Source organism: Loxodonta africana, chromosome 10 (assembly GCF_030014295.1).
Source record: "Loxodonta africana isolate mLoxAfr1 chromosome 10, mLoxAfr1.hap2, whole genome shotgun sequence".
In the NCBI taxonomy this organism is placed as follows: Eukaryota; Metazoa; Chordata; class Mammalia; order Proboscidea; family Elephantidae; genus Loxodonta; species Loxodonta africana.
In genome coordinates this window covers 23,369,092-23,390,039 of record NC_087351.1, presented here as the reverse complement: position 1 = coordinate 23,390,039, position 20,948 = coordinate 23,369,092, and the positions used below count along the sequence as shown (strand labels likewise).

Here is a 20,948-nt window from a genome sequence, read left to right as displayed (position 1 = left end):
TAAGATCTATTTCTATGGGATCAAATTGACAGCAGCAACTCAAAGGATTAGACGGGAAACTTAAGAGGGCAGTAAGTTTATTTTAATGGGGGAGGAACAGCTTGGAAAAGGAGAGTAAGAATGGTTGCACAACTCGAAGAATGTAATCTGTGTCCCTGAATTGTACATGTAGAAACTTGAATTGGTGTATGCTCTGTGTATATTCTCAACAACAATGTATATGTAAAACCCATTGCCCTCAAGTCAATTCTGACTCATAGTGACCCTATAGGGCAGAGTAGAACTGCCCCATAGAGTCTCAAGGAGCGCCTGGTGGATTCTATCTGCTGATCTTTTTGTTAGCAACAGTAGCACTTAACCACTATGCCACCAGGGTTTCCCATGCGTATGGAGAAAGAGAGAGAGCACTATATCCAATGTTCAGGATAGTTACAAGTGAAGTTAGTGTTCTGGTCCCTTCTCACCATCTCCTAGCCTTTGCTTTTATTCTCTTAGGATCTTGTTTCTTTTATTCTTTTTTTCATTAAAAGATTATCCTTTCCAGTTTCTTTAATTATTTATTGTCTATAAACAGATTAGGAATGGAATTTTTATTCATTCATTAAACATATACTTATGGAACAGCTTCTATGTGCCAGGTAGCATTATAGGCCCTGGGAATATAACAAACACACAAAGTCTCATCCTTCACGGAGCTTACATTCTAAGGGAGAAGACATGATAAATAGATAAATATATGTCTAGTAATGATAACTTCTATGAAGAAAAACAGTAGGGTAAGAGGATAGAAAAGTGAAGATGGTGCTATTTTTTACAGGGTAAATGGGTCCAGCCCTAGTGGCACAATGGTTAAGTGCTCAACTACTAACTGAAATGTTGGGGATTTGAATTTATCCAGTGGCCCAGTGGGAGAAAGACCTGGTGATTTGCCTCTGTAAAGATTACAGTCAAGAAAATCCTATAGGGCGGTTCTGTTCTGTTACATGGGGTCATTATGAGTGAAATCAACTCCATGGCACCTAACAGCAACAACAACATGGTCCAGGAAAACTACTATGAGGAAAGGGTATTTGAAGAAAAACCTAAAAATACAAGGCAGCAGGCCGTAAGAACATCTGAGGGGAAGGGGTTTCCCAGAAACAAAGGGAATAGCAAGTACAAGAGCCCTGAGATGACAAATCTTACCCATCCTCTTCTGATCAGGCAGATTTAAGCCTAAATAAACATAAAGCATATTTGGTTACACTAGAACAAGTTATTTAATTTGTCATAACCTGTATTCGTTTTTTAAAATGGGGTTTATAATTTCTATATCATAAGTTGTGCTGGTAATTAAATGTAATCAACGTGAAGCATCTGTAGTTCCATGTTAAGAGATCAAATGATGGTAGCTATTATTTTATTTTATTCTGACCCATAGTGACAGTTGTTTTTGTTAGTCCACCCATTTTAAGCTTTCAAAACTAGTTTTCCTGCTAGTACTCTTTAGTAAGCCTTGTTTTTTACATCTTTTTTTAAATTTCTAGAATCTTTAACTAGATGCTACCATTTTAGGAGTATCATAATCTTAAATAGGATCATTTACCCCAGCTTCAAAGTATTATGCTTTTGATTTAAAAAATTTATTGATACTATATATACTACTGTATTTCTTTTAAAAATATAAATGGCAATAGAGACCTCTCTCCCCCATTACTTTAAATTCTTAAGGTTCATTTGTGATAAGAGGCAACCCTAGATTTATTGATGGGTTGTGTTTTAAAAAGTTGACTTTTTATACATTGTTTTACTAATCGATCACGTCTTTCAACAGAATCAGGTGTCTACTCTGATAGTTGTTAGTTTCCAAGCGTTGACCTTAAAAGCCTGTCTAAGGCTCATTTAGTAGTACTATTAATTGGATTTCTGTGGGAAAGGCAACTTGAATCCAACTGAGGATGCTAAGAACACTCTTGTCTGTGCCTTGCCTGGTAGAAACAAGGATGGAGGGGTGTGCCTTGTAGTAAATGCTTTTTATATATAAACCCAAATCAAACCCGTTGCCGTCAGGTCTATTCCGACTCACAGCAAGCCTTGTAGGATGGAGTAGAACTGCCCCATAGGGTTTCCAAGGCTGTAATCTTTATGGAAGCAAACTGCCACATCTTTCTCCCTTGGAGTGCTGGTGGGTTCAAACTGCAGCCAAGTGCTTTAACCACTGTGCCACCAGGGCTCCTTTTTATATATGCAAAAACCAAACCAAACACGTGGCTGTCAAGTTGATTTCGGCTCATAGCGACTCTATCAGACAGAGTAGAAATACCCCACAGGGTTTCCAAGGAGCAGCTGGTGGATTCAAACTGCTAACCTTTTTGGCCTTATTCATTTTTGGCCTTAAGCTCTCGTTCCTCCTACCTGAATCCTACCTATCATCAAAAGTCCAGCTAAAGCTTTTTGCCATATCTACTTCGAGAATGAAGACCATCCTCAGCGATCAAACTGCTGACATTCCAGAAAATGTTAACATCACTCTGAAAAAAAAAAAAAATTGCTCTGAAGGGATGTATATTTATTGTGAAAGGCTCCAGAGGAACCCTGCAGAGGGACTTCAGTCACATCAATGTAGAACTCAGTTTCCTTGAAAAAGAACCAGCTTCAGGTTGACAAATAGTGGGGGAAAAGAAAGGAACTGACTACAGTTTGTACTATCTGTAGTCATTTATAGAACATGATCAAGGGCCTTCACTACAAGATGAGGTCTGAGTATGCTCACTTCCCCATTAATGTCATTATTCAGGAGAGCAAGTCTCTTGTTGAAATTCAAAGTTTTTTTGGGTGAAAAATATATCAGTAGAGTTTGGATAAATGGCTGTGGTGGTACAGTGGCTAAGCACTTGGCTGCTAACTGAAAGCGAACCCGCCAACTGCGTCATGGGAGAGAGGTGTGGCAGGCTTCTTCTGGAAATATTACAGCCTTGGAAACCCCATGAGGCAGTTCTCTTCTGTCTTGTAGGGTTGCCAGAAGTCAGAATCGACTCAATGGCAACAGGTTTTTAAGATACTTCTAAAACTTTTTATTTTCCAGCTAGTTGGAGATAAAACAATTCAGAAATAAACTTGTATAATTAGACATAATAATAGAAGAGGGGAAAAAGTCCAGCTCAACCCTTGCTTCCTCCCAAGTCTTTCCTAATTATGGTGGTCCACACTAACAGATTGTCTTGGTTACCTAGTGCTGCTGTAACAGAAATACTACAGGGGGATGGCTTTAACAAACAAATTAATTTTCTCACAGTTTAGGAGGCTAGAAATCCAAATTCACGGTGCCAGCTCTAGGAGAATCCTTTCTGTCTTTGTTGGCTCTGGAGGAAGGTCATTTTCTCTTTTAAGCTTCTGCACCTAGGTGATTTTCATGTGGTTTGGCATCTCTCTACCCCCATCTCTGCTTACTCACTTGCTTTTTTAATCTCTTTTATATCTCAAGAGATTGACTCAAAATATACTTTAAATCTTGCCTCATTAACATAACAAGCACAACCTAACCCTCATTAACATAACAAGCACAACCCATTCACAAATAGAGTTATAACCACAGGCAGAGGTTAGGATTTACAACACATATTTTGGGGGGACACAATTCAATCCATAACATTAGACCCTTTGGCCCCCCAAAATTTATGCCCTTGCTACATGCAGAGCACATTCACCTCATTACATCCCAAAAGTCTTAAATCAACTCCAAGTCCAAATTAGTATCTTCTGAAGTATCTAAATTAATATGCATGAGACTTGAGGTGTATCCATCCTGGGACAAAGTTTCTCTTCATCTGTGAGCCTGTGAAATCTAGACTACAAGCTACCTGCTTCCAAAGTACAATGGTGGAACAGGCACAAGGTAGACATTTCCATTACAAATGGGAAAAAATTGGAGGGAAAGAAGGGATAACAGGCACCAAGCAAATCTAAAACCCAGCAGAACCATTTACATTAGTTCTCAAGGCTTGAAAATAATCCTCTCTTCTTTAGCTCTCCTTATTTTCTTTTGGGCAAAGGCCCCACCCTCCAGGCTCTGGGCGTTGCTCATGCTGTCTGAATTCTGGGTGGAGGCCCCTCCGGACTGGGCTTCAGCTTAGCCTTCCAGGCCCACTGGGACAGCAACTCTGCCCCTTCAGCTTTGGGCGGGCCCATTCTCCTAGTCCATCTGTGTGACCACCCTGGCAAGGCCCCATTCTTCTACCCCTTGGGCATGGCAGCCCTGCTCCCTCAGCTTTGGGCAGCAGCTCCATCCTCTTGGCCAAACTAAATGGCAACCCCACACTCCGAAACCAAGTTGGTGAAGATCTGATGCTTTGAAACCTAGGAGGTTATGTCTCTACCCTTTGAGACCCCAGAGGCAGTGGCCACACCCTTTGAGACCAAGACAGCTCTGCTTCCTGTGCTTCTTCCAACAGTTCTGCTAATCTCCAAGCTGCTTCAGGGATGGTTCTTTTCTTTTCTTGGAGGACAACAGATGTAGATCCTTTGGCCTGTTTTCCTGCCTGTAGAATTCTAAGAAGCAGACAGCGTTCTCTCCTTTCATTCTTTCTCTGTCCTTTTTAGTCTAAGTTCATGCGTATTCTGCTGCAATAGTTGGTTAGATCCATCAGTCACAAGTGTAATTTCTTGAACAAGAATTTGTGTAACCACATCCTTGGTGAAAATTCCAGAACGCGGTCCTTAGTTTGTACAACAGAATTTTCCATATCTTTTAAGTTCTGTTTTCATTTTTCACAGTTTACTTTTAAGTTCATCTCTTTCCTCTCTCATTTTACTATAAGCAACAAGGAGAAACCACACAGCACCTTTAAGATCTTGCTTAGAAATCTCAGGAGCCAGATATCCAAGTTCATCACTTACAAGTTTTACCTTCCACCAAACATTTGGATATAATTCAGACAAGTTCTTTGCTGCTGCACAAAAGGTGTCACCCTTCCTCCATAGTCTAAGCACATGTTCATCATTTTCTTTTAAAGCCTCACCAGAAGCACATTTAATGTCCCCATTTCTAGCAACATTCTGTTGATGGTGCCAGATAGAGACTGTGTCTTTAGCTCTCCTCACTTTATTCTGAGCCCTCGCCAGAATTGCCTTTGACATCCATAATTCGACCAACAGTCTCTTCAAGGCAATCTAGGCTTTTAGTATTAGGCATCTTAAAACTCTTCCAGCCTCTACCCATTAGCCAATTCCAAAACCACTTCCACATTTTAGGCATCTGTTAGAGCAGCGCCCCACTCCTGGAACCAAGTTCTGCCTTAGTTATCTATGTTGCTATAACAGAAATTTATTTTCTCACAGTTTAGGAGACTAGAAGTCCGAATTCAGGGTGCCAGCTCATGGGGAGGAAACCCTGGTGGCATAGTGGTTAAGAGCCACAGCTGCTAATCAAAAGCTCAGCAGTTCGAATCCACCAGGCGCTCCTTGGAAACTGAATGGGGTGGTTCTGCTCTGTCCTGTAGGGTTGCTATGAGTTGGAATCGACTTGACAGCAACAGGTTTTTTGGTTGACTCTGGGGAAAGGTTTTCTCTCTGTCAGCTCTGGAGGAAGGTCCTTGTTTCTTTTGAGCTTTCGCTCTTGGGCGATCTTCGTGTGACTTGGCACCTCTCTTTCCCCAGCTCTGCTTGCTTGTCTGATCTCTTTTATATTTCAGAAGAGATTGACTCAAAATATACTTCAGTACTGACTCATTAACATAACAGCCTAATCCTGCTTCATCAACAAAACAAACACCACACATTCACAAATAGGATTATAACCATGGGCAGAGAGGTTAAGATTTACAACTTATATTTTGGGGGGACATAATTTAATGTATAAGATAAGCTGTATTCCTCCTTCAACTCTTACAGAGCTTAATTTTCTATAAATATTTGAGGCATTTGGCTTGAGAGAATTTGATATCTATCGTATAGTTTTATTTGTCTCAATTAGGTAGTAATTTTCTTAAGGACAAGAGCATCTTTGTTTACCTTTCATCACTTTGTTTTGTTTACTCAGTAGTTATTTTTCTTAAATTCTCTATTGTTCAAAACTTATAAGCAGAGTTTTATTTTCCAATAAATCCAGACACCTTTATTTATGTCAGATCACAAATAAATTCTCTTTTAGTAGATAGATTTTAGAAACCTGTTCAAAACAATGCTTATTTCTTTGCATACTGCATTTTTAAAGACATCTACCTAACTATTCCTTAGAATACAAAATGTGAACAGACTGGCTCCTCTCATTTATTTTCTTCTGGCCTCTCTAGTTTCCTAGAGACTTAAAAAATCAGACATACTTATCTTCATTTTTTCGACTTGCAACAGCCTTGCTTATTTTTACTCTTTTGAGAAGGCAAAGTTTGAAGTCACTGTAATTCCACTGGTTCGAATTTAGAACGTTTTTGAGTCAATAAATTAGTTCTGAATTTTTCTTGATCCTTGATCATTCAACTAGTAGAATGTAACAGTTTATATTAGTTTTAATTTACATTACTTTTTAAAATTAAACTTTTATTTTGAGATAATTTTCGATTCACATGCGGTTGTAAGAAATATTACCGTGAGATTCCATGTATCTTTTACCCAGTTTCTCCCAATGGTGAATTCTTGCAAAACTATATATAGTGTCACAACCAGAATATTGACAATGATACAGTCAAGATATAGAACATTTCCATATCACAAGGTTCCCTTGTATTGTATTTTGGCCGTACAGGCTTCCCTCCCTTATCTCTGCCCCCTTTCCATTTTTCTAATTTTGTCATTTCAAGAATGTTATATAAATGGAATCAGTATGTAACCTTTTGGAATTGGCTTTTCTACTCAGCGTAATTCTGTGAAGATTCATCCAGGTTGTTGCTTGTATCAATAACTTCCTTTCTTCTGGTAAAATATATGTAACAAAATTTTGCCATTTTAACTTTTTAAGTATACAATTCAGTAACAATTATATTCACCGTACATTGCAACCATCGCCACTATTCATTTCCCAATGTTTTTCATCAGCCCAAACAAAAACTCAATACCACTTAAGCAATAACTCTGTAGTTACCTGTCTGTGCAGCCACTGATAAACAACTAATAAACTTTGGTTTCTATGCATTTGTGTAAAAACTGCTTGGGGACAGTGTTTGACCTCCTCTAGCCCCACACGAGAAGGAGAACCAAGATCAGCAGTGCAAGGCTGACTGCCATGAGGTGGAGGCCAGATAAGCCTCCTCTCTCCGCCATCCTTTCCAATTCTGACACCAACCGCCCCCCCACAGCACTCTCTACTGGGTTTGATAATTCACTGCAATGGCCACACAGAACTCACAGACCGTACTCATGATTATGGGATTTCTTAGGGAAGTAACGGTTACAATTCAGGCTCAAGAACACTCAGGATACAGTTCTTCCACCAGGACAGCCCTTCCACACCTGTACTTGCAGGCAGGCCTCTCCCTGGCCCTCGGCCACTGCCCAGAGGCACTCAACTTTCTCTTTCCATGGGCCAGGAATCCCACCATGCCATCTTCTGCTGCTGAGTCTCTGCTTTTGGGTCTCTGCTGCCACTGCTTGTCACCATCTTCAGGGTTACAGCTTGCTCTGTCTCTCTCTATCTCTCTCGGTCTCCTGCTTGCAGGAGCTTCTCAGCGCAGGAATCCTGGGTCCAAAGGACACGCTCTCAACTCCTAGCTGTTCTTCCTTGATGGTGGTAGGATCCTCCTCTCTGCTCTGGGATTATCTCTCCTTTAAGGCAAAACGGACCAGTCCCCTTGTTGTTAGGTGCCATCCAGTCAGTTATAACTCATAATGACCCCGTGTACAACAGAAGAAAACACTGAATGGCCCTGTACCATCCTTACAATCGTTATGCTTGAGCCCACTGTTGTAAGCACTGTGTCAGTCCATCTTGATGAGGGTCTTCCTCTTTTTTTGCTGACCCTCTACTTTAACAAGCATGATGTCCTTTTCCAGGGACTAGTCCCTCCTGATAACATGTCCAAAGTATGTGTGACACAGTCTCGTCATCCATGCTTCTAAGGAGCATTCTGGCAGTACTTCTTCCAAGATATATTTGTTCGTTCTTTTGGCAGTCCATGGCATATTCAGTATTCTTTGCCAACACTGTAACCCAAAAGCATCAATTCTTCTTTATTTGACCAGTCCCCTTGGTGGGCCACAATTACCCCCATCACACAGTCCTGCCCAATTACCTGGAGTTACAAGGTCACGGCTAGAAAGACCACACAAAAGTAATTAATCTGTATTCAGAGTTACAGTTTGCTCCAGTTGATCCACCATAATTTGCCTACTCTAGATATTTCGTGTAAGTGGATCATACAACATTAGCTATTTCACGTCTGACTTATTTCACTCAGCATAATGTTTTCAGGGTGCACCCATGTCATAGCACGTATCAGAGCTTGTTTCTCTTCGTGACTGACTGTTATTTCACTGCGTGTATATACCACATCTTGTTTACCCTCTCATCCGCTGATGGACGCTTGAGTTGTCTCCCCCTTTTGGTGAATGTAAATAACGCTACAGTGATTAACGGTGTACAAGTATCTGTTTGAGATGGATTGTTTCTTTTTATTGCTGAGTAGTTTCGGATGTGCCAAGATTTGTTTAATCATTCCCTGTTGAAGGACACCTAGTTTATTTGCTGCTATAAATATTTGTGTACAACTTTTTGAGTGGAATAAGTTCTCACTTCTCTGGGATAAATTCCCAGGAGTGCAACTAGAAAACTACCAAACTCTTTCACAGCATGGCTGTACCACTTTACACTTCCACCAGTAATGTATGAATGATCCAGTGTCACTGCGTCCTTGCCAGTATTTGGTGTTGTCACTATTTTTTGTTTTAGCCATTCTGATAAATGTGTAGTGATAGGTTGAGGTTTTAATTTGCATTTCTGTAATTAATAATGAAGGAACCCTGGTGGCACAATGGTTAAGTGCTAGGCGACTAATTGAAAGGTTAGCAGTTCAAACCCACCAGCGGCTCCCTGGGAGAAAAGACCTGGCGATCGGCACCTGTAAAGATTAGCCAAACCAAAATTCATTGCCATCGAGTCATTTCCAACTGATAGTGATCCTGTAGTTAGAGTATAACTGCCCCGAAGGGTTTCCAAGGCTGTAAATCTCCATGGATGCAAACTGCCACATCTCTCTTCTGTGGAACAGCTGGTGGGTTCTAACTGCCGACCTTCCAGTTGGCAGCTGAGCGCTTTAACCGCTGTGCCACTAGGGCTCCTCCTGTAAAGATTACAGCCTAAGAAATCCTGTGGGGCAGTTCTCCTCTCATACAGGGTCTCTGTGAGCTGAAATTGGCATGACAGCGTGCTACAACAACGCGTAATGATCTCGAACGTCTTTTCATGTGTTTATTTGCCATCTGTATATTCTCTGTGGTCAAATCTTCATGTCCTTTGCCCGTTTGCTAATCATATTTTTTTTTAACTATTGAATTTTGAAAGCTCTATATGTATACCCAAGATACTAGCATTTTTTCAAATATGCAGTTTGTAGATATTTTCTGCCAGTCTGTCGCTTGTCTTTTCCTCTTAATGTGGTCATTTGCAGAGCAAAGGTTTTAAGTTTTAAAGAAATTCAATTCATCAGATTTTCCTTGGATTGTGCCTTGGGTGTCAAGTCTAAGAACACTTTGCCTAGCCCTAGATCCTGAGTATTATCTCCTATTTTTTTCCTAAAAAGTTGTAGTTTTAAAAAAATTCTTTTTTGGTAACACCTTTACTGTCATAATTTTACATATTGTACAACTCACCATTTATAGTGTATAATTCAGGTTTTTTTTTTTAGTATATTCACAGAGTTGTGCAGCCATTGCTATAACCAATTTTAGAACATTTTCATCACTGCAAAAAGAAACCCCACACCCATCAGCTATCACTTCCAAAACCCCTTAAGGAAACCAGTTGCCATCAAGTCGACTTTGGCCCCATGTGTGTCAGAGTAGAACTGTGCCCCATAGGATTTTCAATGACTTATTTCCTGGAAATAAATTGCCAGGCCTTTCTTCTGGGGCATGTCTTGGTGGGCTCGAACTTCCAACGTTTCTGTTAATAGCAAATTGTGTGAACTATTTGCACCACCTTAGGTAATTGCTGACCTACTTTATGCCACTTTAGATTTGGCTATTCTGGACATTTTATGTAAATAGAATCATATAATATGTGGTCTTCTGTGACTTGTTTCTTTCTCTTTGCATAATATTTTCAAGAATCATCCGTGTTATAGCATGTCCACCACCCACCGCCATTGTGTTGATTCCAACTCATAGCATGTATCTGTAGCCAATTCCTTTTTTTTCCATTTTAAACATTTTTACACATATGTTGTTGTTGTTGTTAGGTACTGTCGAGTCGGCTCTAACTCATAGCAACCCTGTATGCCACAGAATGAAACACTGCCCGGTCTTGAACTATCCTCACAATCATTGTTATGCTTGAGCCCGTTGTTGCAGCCACTGTGTCAACCCATCTTGTTGAGGGTCTTCCTCTTTTCCGTTGACCCTGTACTTTACCAAGCATGATGTCCTTCTCCAGGGACTGATCCCTCCTGACAACATATCCAAAGTATGTAAGATGCAGTGTCGCCATCCTTGCTTCTAAGGAGCATTCTGGTTGTACTTCTTCCAAAACAGATTGGTTCATTTTGGCAGTCCTTGGTACATTCAATATTCTTCACCAACACCACAATTCAAAGGTGTCAATTCTTCTTCAGTCTTCCTTATTCATTGCCCAGCTTTCACATGCATATGAGACAATTGAAAATACCATGGCTCGGGTCAGGTGCACCCTCTTGCCTTTGGACACTTTAAAGAGATCCTTTGCAGCAGATTTACCCAGTGCAATGCGTCTTTTGATTTCCTGGCTGCTGTTTCCGTGGGTGTTGATTGTGGATCTAAGTAAAATGAAATCCTTGGCAACTTCAATCTTTTCGCGGTTTATTATAATGTTGCTTATTGGTCTAGTTGTGAGGATTTTTGTTTTCTTTATGGTGAGATGTAATCAATATTGAAGGCTGTGGTCTTTGATCTTCATGAGTAAGTGCCTCAAGGCCTCTTCACTTTCAGCAAGCAAGGTTGTGTCATCTGCATAACGCAGGTTGTTAATGAGTCTTCCTCTAATCCTGATGCTCTGCTCTTCTTCATATAGTCCAGATTCTCGTATTATTTGCCCAGCATACAGATTGAATAGGTATGGTGAAAGAATACAACCCTACCCCACACCTTTCCTGACTTTAAACCAATCAGTATCCCCTTGTTCTGTCTGAACAACTGCCTCTTGATCAGGTTCCTCGTGAGCACAATTAAGTGTTCTGGAATTCCCATTCTTCGCAATGTTATCCATAGTTTGTTATGATCCACACAGTCAAATGCCTTTGCGTAGTCAATAAAACACAGGTAAACATCCTTCTGATATTCTCTGCTTTCAGGCAGGATCCATCTGACATCAGCAGTGATATCCATGGTTCCACGTCCTCTTCTGAATCTGGCCTGAATTTCTGGCAGTTCCCTGTCAGTGTACTGCTGCAGCTGCTTTTGAATGATCTTCAGCAGAATTTTGCTTGCATGTGATATTAATGATATTTTTTGATTATTTCCGCATTTGTTTGGACCACCTTTCTTGGGAATAGACATAAATATGGATCTCTTCCAATTGGTTGGCCAGGTAGTTGTCTTACAAATTTTCTGGCATAGATGAGTGAGCACTTCCAGTGCTGCATCCGTTTGTTGAAACATCTCAATTGATATTCTGTCAGTTCCTGCAACCTTGTTTTTCACCAGTGCCTTCAGTGCAGCTTGGACTTCTTCCTTCAGTACCATCGGCTCCTGATCGTATGCTACCTCTTGCAATGGTTGAACGTCAACTAATTCTTTTTGTTTTAATGACTATATGTATTCCTTCCATCTTCTTTTATCGCTTCCTGCGTTGTTGCACATTTTCCCCATCCCCCACCCAGTGACATTAATTACGTTCACCGTGTTGTGTAACCATAACCACTATCCTCATTCCTTTTTTATGGCCTAATGTTCCATTGTGTGGATATACTGCATTTTGTTTATCCACTTTGCATTTGATGGACATTTAGGTTGCTTTCGTTTTTTATTGAAGTTGCTATGAATATCCACAAGTTTTTGTGTGAATATATTTTTTCATTTCTCTCTGTAATATACCTAGGAGTGGAATCACTGAATCATAAACATAAATTCTATGTCTAACATTTTGCAGAACTGCCAGACTGTTTTCCAAAGTGGTTGTACCATTTTACATTCCATTTGTGTTTAAGGATTCCAGTTTCTCCACATTCTTGATAACACTTGTGATGTTCTGCCTTTTTTATTTTTATTATAGCCATTCCGGTGGATGTGAAGTGGTATTTCGTGTAACTTTTGATTTGCATTTTCATGGTGGCTAATAATATTGAGCATCTTTTCATGTGTTCATTGGCCAGTTGTATACCTTCTTTGGAGAACTGTCTGTGCACATACTTTATCCATATTTTAATTGGATTATTTGTCTTTTTATTATTGAGTTATAGTAGTAGTTTTGTTTTCTTTTTACATATTCTAGGTACAAGTCTCTTATCAGATATATGATTTGCAAATATTTTCTCCCATTCTGTGGGGAGTTTTATGTTTTGTTTTTAACTCTGTGATTCGTATTAATTTTTGTGTGAGGTGTGAGGCTTAAGTCAGGATTCTTTTGTAAAGGGGCGGGGGTGGAAGGAGACAATCTAAGGATATCTGATTGCCTCAACACCATTTGTTGAAAAGACTCTTGTTCTTCAATTGAATTTCTTTTGTACTTCTGTAAAAAATCAGTTGGGCATATTTGTGTATTTTTCTGGGTTCTCTATTTGGATTCACTGATCCCTGACAATACCATACAGTCTTAATGACTGTAACTATGTATGTTGTTCTGACATCCAGTAGGTACACTGATTACTCCCAGTCTGTCCTTTTTCAAAATTGTTTTAGGTGTTCTTTTGCTTTCCATAGAAGTTTTAGAATAATTTTGTGTGTACCTACAAGCAGTCTTGCTGGGATTTTGATACCAACCAGTTGCCGTAAAGTTAGTTCCCTTATGCGTTAGAGTAGAATTGTACTCTGTAGGATTTTCGGTGGCTGATTTTTCAGAAGTAGATCACCAGGCCTTTCTTATGAGGTGCCTCTGGGTAGACTCGAAGCTCTAAGCTTTCGTTGAGCAGTCAAGTGCCTTCACCATTTGCACCACTCTGCAACTGCAGGGATGTTGATAGGATTTGTATTAAACTTGTACATTTTTATTATGTTCATTTTTGTAATCTGTGAACAGGGTACGCCTCTTCACTTAAACCTAGATCTTTGATTTTACATCAACATTTTGTATTTTGTATCATACAAGGCGTGTACATGTTTTATTAGGTTTACTTATTTCATTTTTTATCAATTGCAAATGGTTTTACATTTTTAGTTTAGATGCCTACATGTTCATTGTTAGGATATAAAAATATAATTGACTTTTGTGTGTTTATCTTATACTCTGTGACCTTGCCGAACTCTCGTATTAGTTTTAGGAGGCATTTTTGTAGATTCTTTGGGAGTTTCTACATAGACAATCATGTCATCTGCAAATAGGGACAGTTTTATTTCTTCCTTTCTCACTTGTGTGCCATTTATGTCTTTTTTTTGCTTTATTACAAACCCTGGTAGCATAGTGGTTAAGTGCTACGGCTGCTAACCACAAGGGTCAGCAGTTGGAATCCTCCAGGCGCTCCTTGGAAACTCTGTGGGGCAGTTCTTCTCTGTCCTATAGGGTCGCTATGAGTTGGAATCGACTCAATGGCACTGAGTTTGGTTTTTGTTTTGGTTTACACTGGCTAGGACTTCTAGCACTGTGTTGAATACAGGCAGTGACAGTGGACCTCCTTACCTTGTGTTTGATCTTGGGAGAAAGCATTCAGTTTTTTACCATTAAGTGTAATGTTATCTGTAGGTTTTTTTTTTATGTTCTTTGTCAAGTTGAAGTCTCCCTCTATTCCTGTTTTTCTAAGTGTTTTTATCAAGAATGAGTGTTGAATTTTGTCAAGTGCTTTATCTTCATCAATTGATATGATTATGTAATTTTTCTTCTTTAGACTGTTAATGGTAGATTACACTGGTAAGTGTTCCAGTTTCCTCACATCTTTGCCAACATTTGTTATTTTGTTTTTTATCTTAGTAATCCTAGTGGGAGTGAAATGGTATCTCATTGTGGTTTTGATTTGCATCTCTGTGATGGCTGATGACACTAAGTATCTTCTCATGTGTTTGGTGGCCATTTGAAGGTCCTCTTTGGTGCAATATCTATTCACATCGTTTGCCCATTTTATGATTGAGTTGTTTGTTGTTATCAAAGTTTTGTATATATCTTAGTTACTGGATTCTTGTCGAATATATGGTTTCCAAAGATATTCTCCCAGTTGGTAGCTTGTCTGTCCGCTTTTTTGGTAAAGTCTTTTGATGAACAAATGTTTTTAATTTTAATGAGGTCCCATTCGTCTTTTGCTGTTTGCAGTTTTGTCATTATATTAAGACAATCCATTGTTAAAGGCTAAGCCTGACAACATTGCCCCTGCTTCTTGTTCTAAGAATTTTATGGTTTTAGTTTGCACATTTAGGTCCTTAATCCATTTTTAATTTGTTTTTGCATATAGTGTGAGGCATGGATCTCTTACACGTTTCTGCATGTGGAAGTCCAGTTTTCCCAGTACCATGTATTGAAGCGACTCCTCTTTCCCCATTGAATGGACTTAGCGCACTTTTCAAAAATCAGTCGACCTTGCAAAAACCAGTTGACCATAGATGTGTGGATTTGTTTCTGGACTCTCAATTCTATTCCGTTGGTTTATATGTCTGTTGTTATACCAGTACCAGGCTGTTTTGATTACTGTAGCTGTATAGTATGTTTTATAATCAGGAAATGCGAGTCCTCCTACTTTGTTTTTCTCTTTCAACATTGCTTTAGCTATTCAGGGCCTCTTGTCATTCCATATAAAGTTGAGGATTGGTTTTTCTATTTCTGTAAAGAAGGCTGTTGGAATTTTGATCTGTAGATTGCTTTGGGTAGTATTGACATCTTAACAATATTAAGTCTTCTTTAATCTCTTTCAGCAGTGTTTTATAGTTTCATTTATAGTATGGTTAGATTTATTCCTAGGTATTTCATTCTCTTAGATGCTATTGTAAATGGAATTGTTTCCCAGATTTCCCCTACAGATTTCTCACTGCTGGTATATAGAAATCCAGTTGATCTCTGTTGACCTTGTACCCTGTAATTTTTGCTAAATTCCTCTATTAGCACTAGAAGTTTTCTTGTGGACTTTTTGGGATTTTTTATGTATAGGGTCATATCATCTGTGAATAGAGGTAATTTTAGTTCTTCTAGTCCAATCTGGATACCTTTTATTTGGTATTCTTGTCTTATTACTCTGGCTAGGACTGCTAATACAATATTGAATAGAACTGGTAAGAACAGGCACCCTTGTCTTATTCCCGATTTCAAGGAGAAAACTCATTTTTTCCTTTAAGTATACTGTTGACTTTTTATATATGCCCTGAAACATATTGAGAAACTTTCCTTCTATTTCAATCTTTTTAGGGTTTTCTTCAAGGAAGTGTGCTGGATTTTAGCATATGCTTTTTCTGCATTCATAGAGATGATCATGTGGTTCTTTTCCTTTGTTTTATTGATATGCTATATTACACTGATTGATTTTCTAGTGTTGAACTATCCCTGCATTCCTGAAATAAATCCCACTTGGTCACTGTGTATGACTCTTCATATACAGTTGGTTTCTGTTCGTTAGTATTTTGTGGAGGATTTTTGCGTCTGTATTCATAAGAAATATTGGCCTATAGTTGTCTTGTGGTGTCTTTGTCAGGTTTGAGCATCAGGGTTATGTTTGCTTCATAGAATGAATTAGAGAGTATTCCTTTTCCCTCTATCTTTTGTAAGAGTTTAAATAGTATTGGTGTCATTTCTTCTCTAAATGTGTGGTAAAATTCCCCAGTGAAGCCGTCTGGTCTAGGATTTTTGTTGTTGTTGTTGGGAGGCTTTTGATCACTGAATCAATCTCCTCACTTATTATGGGTCTGTTGAGATGTTCTATTTCCTCTTGAGCCAGTTTGGGTAGGCTGTGTGCTTCTAAGAATTTGCCTATTTCATCTAGTCAATCTATTTTGTTGCTTTATGGTTGTTCTAATATTCTTTCATAATTATCTTTGTGTTGGGTCAGTTGTAACATCCCCTCTTCATTTTTTAGTTTGGTTATTTGCATGTTTTTTCTTTGTCGGTCTAGCTAAAGGTTTGTCAGTTTTGTTGATCTTTTCAAAGAACCAACTTCTGGTTTATTGCTTCTATTATTTTTCTGTTTTCAGTTTTATTCACTTATGCTCTTTGTTATTTCCTTTCTTCTGGTAGGTTTAGGCTTAGTTTGCTCTTCTCTTTCTAATTCTTAGTGTTACTGAGTTAGGCTGTTGATTTGAGGTTTTTCTTCTTCATGTAGACATTTATTCCTATAAGTTTCCCTCTGGGTACCATCTTCTCTGCATCCCATAAGTTTTGGTATGTCATGCTTGCATTTCCATTTGACTCTAGGAAATTTGTGATTTCTTCCTTCATCCACTGGAAGTTTAATAATGTGTGGCTTAATTTTAATATTTTTTGTATCTTCCAGGTTTTTTTTTTTTTTTCTGTTATTGATTTCTAACTTCACTCCATTATAGTCAGAGAAAATACTTTGTATTATTTCAGTCTTTTTAAATTTATCAGGATTTGGTTTGTGACCTAACATGTGGCCTATCCTGGAGAAAGATGGACTGGAGTAGAACGTATATTGTGCTGTTTTTGGGTGGAGTGTTCTATATATGTCTGTTAAATCTAGTTGGATTATGGTGTCATTCAAATCCTTTGTTTCCTTGTTGATCTTCCTTCTAGATGTTCTGTCCAATATTGAAAGTGGTATACTGCAGTATCCAACTGTTACTGTAGTACTACCTATTTCTCTTTTCAGTTCTATCAGTGTTTGCCTTATAGATTTAGGTATCTTGATGTTGAGTGCATATATATTTATAATTGTTAAATCTTCTTGATTAATTGACCCTTTTATCACTATGTAATGTCCATGATTTTCTAACAGATTTTATCTTCAAATCTATTTTGTCTGATATTAAGATTGCCACCCCAGCTCTTTTTTTGGTTATTATTTTTATGGAGTATTTTTTCCTTTCACTTTCAACCTGTTTGTGTCCTTGGGTTTGAGGTGTGTCTCCTTGTAAACATCATATTGTTGAATCATGTGTTTTATACGTTATGCCACTCTCAGCCTTTTGCTTGGAGCGTTTACTCCATTTGCGTTCACTATAATTACTGATAAGAAGTGACTTACTTCTGCCATTTTGTTATGTTTTTTCTGTACCTTACCTTCAGCCTCCTTTGTCTTTGTCCTTTTCTAGTGCTTGTTTTTGTGTTTTGAGGTTTATTTTAGCAAGCCTTTTTGGTTCCCTTCTCCTTTCTCCTTTCCTTTTCTTATGTTTTTTATGTATTTTCTTAGTAGTTATCATGAATATTAAGGAGCCCTGGTGGCGCAGTAGAGTAAGTGCTCAGCTGCTTACTGAAAAGTCACCAGTTCGAACCCACTAGCCACTCTGTAGGAGAAAGATGTGGCAGTTGCTTCAATAAAGGTTACAGCCTTGGAAACGATATAGGCAGTTATACTCTATCTTGTAGGGTTGCTATAAGTTAGAATCGACTTGACAGCAATGAATTTATTTTTATTTGTTTGTATGTTTGTTTTTTGGAGGGTGTGTTGATACCAACTTAACTTCAATAACATGCAAAGGTTTTTATATCTATACCATTCCTCCCCCACGCACACACACACACTTTTGTTGTTGTTATAACTAATTAGGTCTTTATAGTTCATGTGCCTCATAACATAATTTTATCCTTGCTTTTTATATGTTGTTGTTGTTAGGTGTCATCAGGTCAGTTCTGACTCCCAGTGACTGTGTACAACACAACAAAACACTGCCTGGTCCTGCGCCATCCTCAGAGTCATTGCTGTGTTTGAGCCCATTGTTGTAGCCGCTGTGTCATTCCATCTCATTGAGGGTCTTCCTCTTTCTCGCTGACCCTCTACTTTAGCAAGTATGATGCCTTCTCCAGGGGCTGGTCCCTCCTGATAATATGTTCAAAGTACCTGAGACAAAGTCTTGCCATCTTCGCTTCTAAGGAGCATTCTGGTTGTACTTCTTTCAAGACAGATTTATTCATTCCTCTGGCAGTCCATGGTGTATTGAGTATTCTTCACCAACACCATAATTCAAAAGCATCAAGTCTTCTTCAGTCTTCTTATTCATAGTCCAGCGTTCACCTGCATGTGAGACAATTGAAAATACCATGTGTGGCTTAGTCAGGCGCACCTTAGTCCTCAGAGTGACATCTTTGCTTTTTAACACTTTAAAGAGGTCTTTTGTAGCAGATTTGCACAATGCAATACATCGTTTGATTTTTTGACTCATACTTCCATGGGTGTTGATTGTAGATGCAGGTAGAATGAAATCTTATATAACTTCAATCTTTTCTCCTTTTACCATGATGCTTATTGGTCAAGTTATGAGAATTTTTGTTTTCTTAATGTTGAGATGTAATCCATACTGCAGGTTATAGTCTTTGATCTTCATCAGTAATTGCTTCAAGTCCTCTTCACTTTCAGCAAGCAATTGTGTCATCTGCATATCACAGGTTGTTAATGAATCTGCCTCCAATTCTGATGCCACGTTCTTCTTTATATAGTCCATCTTCTCAAATTATTTGCCCAGCATACAGATTGAGTAAGTGTGGTGAAAGAATGCAACCATGACACATACCTTTCCTGATTTTAAACCTGCAGTATCCCCTGTTCTGTTCAAATAACTGCCTCTTGGTCTATGTGCAGGTTCCAGTGAGCACAATTAAATGTTCTGGAATTCCCATTCTTCGCAGTGTTATCCATGATTTGTTATCATCCATACAGTTGAAGGCCTTTGCATAGTCAATGAAAACATCTTTGTACCGTTCTCTGCTTTCAGCCAAGATCCATCAGATGTGAACAGTAATATCACTTGTTCCACATCCTCTTCTGAATTGGCTTGAATTTCTGGCAGTTCCCTGTTGAGGCACTGCTGCAACTGTTTTTGAATTATCTTCAGCAAAATTTTACTTGTGTGTGATGTTAATGATATTGTTTGATAACTTCCACATTTTGTTGAATCACCTTTCTTTGTAATGGGCACAAATATGGATCTCTTCCAGTTGATCACCAGGTAGTTGTCTTCTAAATTTCTTGGCATAGATTAGTGAGCATTTCCAGTATTGCATCTGTTTGTTCAAACACCTCAAATGATATTCCATCAGTTCCTGGAGCCTTGTTTTTCACCAGTGCCTTTAGCTCAGCTTTGAGTTCTTCCTTCAGTACCATAGGTTCTTGATCATATGCTACCTCCTGAAATGGTCAAATGTCAACCAATTCTTTTTGGTACAGTGACTCTCTGTATTCCTCTTATCTTCTTTTGATGCTTTCTGTATCATTCAACATATTGCTCATAAACCAAAAAACCCACTGCCGTCAAATCAATTCCGACTCATAGCGACCCTATAGGATAGATTCCTTCAATATTGCAAGTCAAGGCTTCATTTTTTCTTCAGTTCTTTCAGCTTGAGAAATGGCCGAGGGTGTTCTTCCCTTTTGGTTTTCTAACTCTAGGTCTTTGCACATTTCATTATAATACTTTACTTTGTCTTCTCAAGCTACCCTTTGAAATCTTCTGTTCAGCCCTTTTACTTCATTTCTTCCACTCGCTTTAGCTACTGTGCATTCAAGAGCAAGTTTCAGAGTCTCTTCTGACATCCATTTTGGTCTTTCTTTTTGATAACCTTTGCTTTCTTCATGTATGATGTCCTTGATGTCATTCCATAATTGTTCTGGTCTTCAGTCATTAGTGTTCAGTGTGTCAAATTTATTCTTGAGATGGTCTCTAAATTCATGTGGGGATACACTCACGGTTGTACTTTCGCTCTAGTGGACTTGTTTTAATTTTCTTTAGCTTCAACTTGAACTTGAATATGAGCAATTGATGGTTTGTTCCACCGTCAACCCATTGCCTTGTTCTGAGTGATGGTATTGAGCTTTTTCATTGTCTTTTTTCAAAGATGTAGTTGATTTGATTTCTGTGTATATAATCCAGCAAGGTCCACATGTGTAGTTACTGTTTGTGTATTTACAATGAAAAAGTCGTTGGTGTTAAAATTCTATCATGTGACCTCCAGCATTGCTTCTGTCACCAAAGCCATATTTTCCAATTACTGATCCTTCTTTTTTCTGACTTTCACATTCCAATAACCAGTAATTATCATTGCATCTTGATTGCATGTTTCATCAATTTCAGGCTACGCAAGCTGGTAAAAATCTTCAGTTTCTTCATCTTTGGCTTTAGTGGTTGGTGTGTACATTTGAATAATAGTCGTTTTAACTGGCCTTCCTTGTAGGAGTATGAATATCCTCACTGACAGCATTGTACTTCAGGATACATCTTGAAATGTCCTTCTTGATGATGAATGTGATGCCATTTCTCTTCCATTTGTCATTTCTGGCATAGTTGACCATATTATTGTCCAATTCAGAATGGCCATTACCAGTCCATTACAGCTCACTAATGCATAGGATTTTGATCATTATGCATTCCATTTCCTTTTTGACAACTTCTCATTTCCTAGATTCATACTTAGTACATTCCTTGTCCCGATTGTTAATGGATGTTGCAGCTGTTTCTTCACCTTTTGAGTTATGCCACATTAGCAAGTGAAAGTTTTGAAAGCTTTACTATATCCATGTTGTTAACACTGACTCAACTTTGAGGAGGCAACTCTT

General features: G+C 38.6%; 1 protein-coding gene across 2 annotated transcripts in view; it reads left to right on the top strand.

Annotated features, from left to right (window-relative positions):
- KATNBL1 (katanin regulatory subunit B1 like 1) overlaps positions 1-20,948 on the top strand; it is a 79,283-nt gene that overhangs the window by 37,488 nt on the left and 20,847 nt on the right. The window lies entirely within an intron of this gene.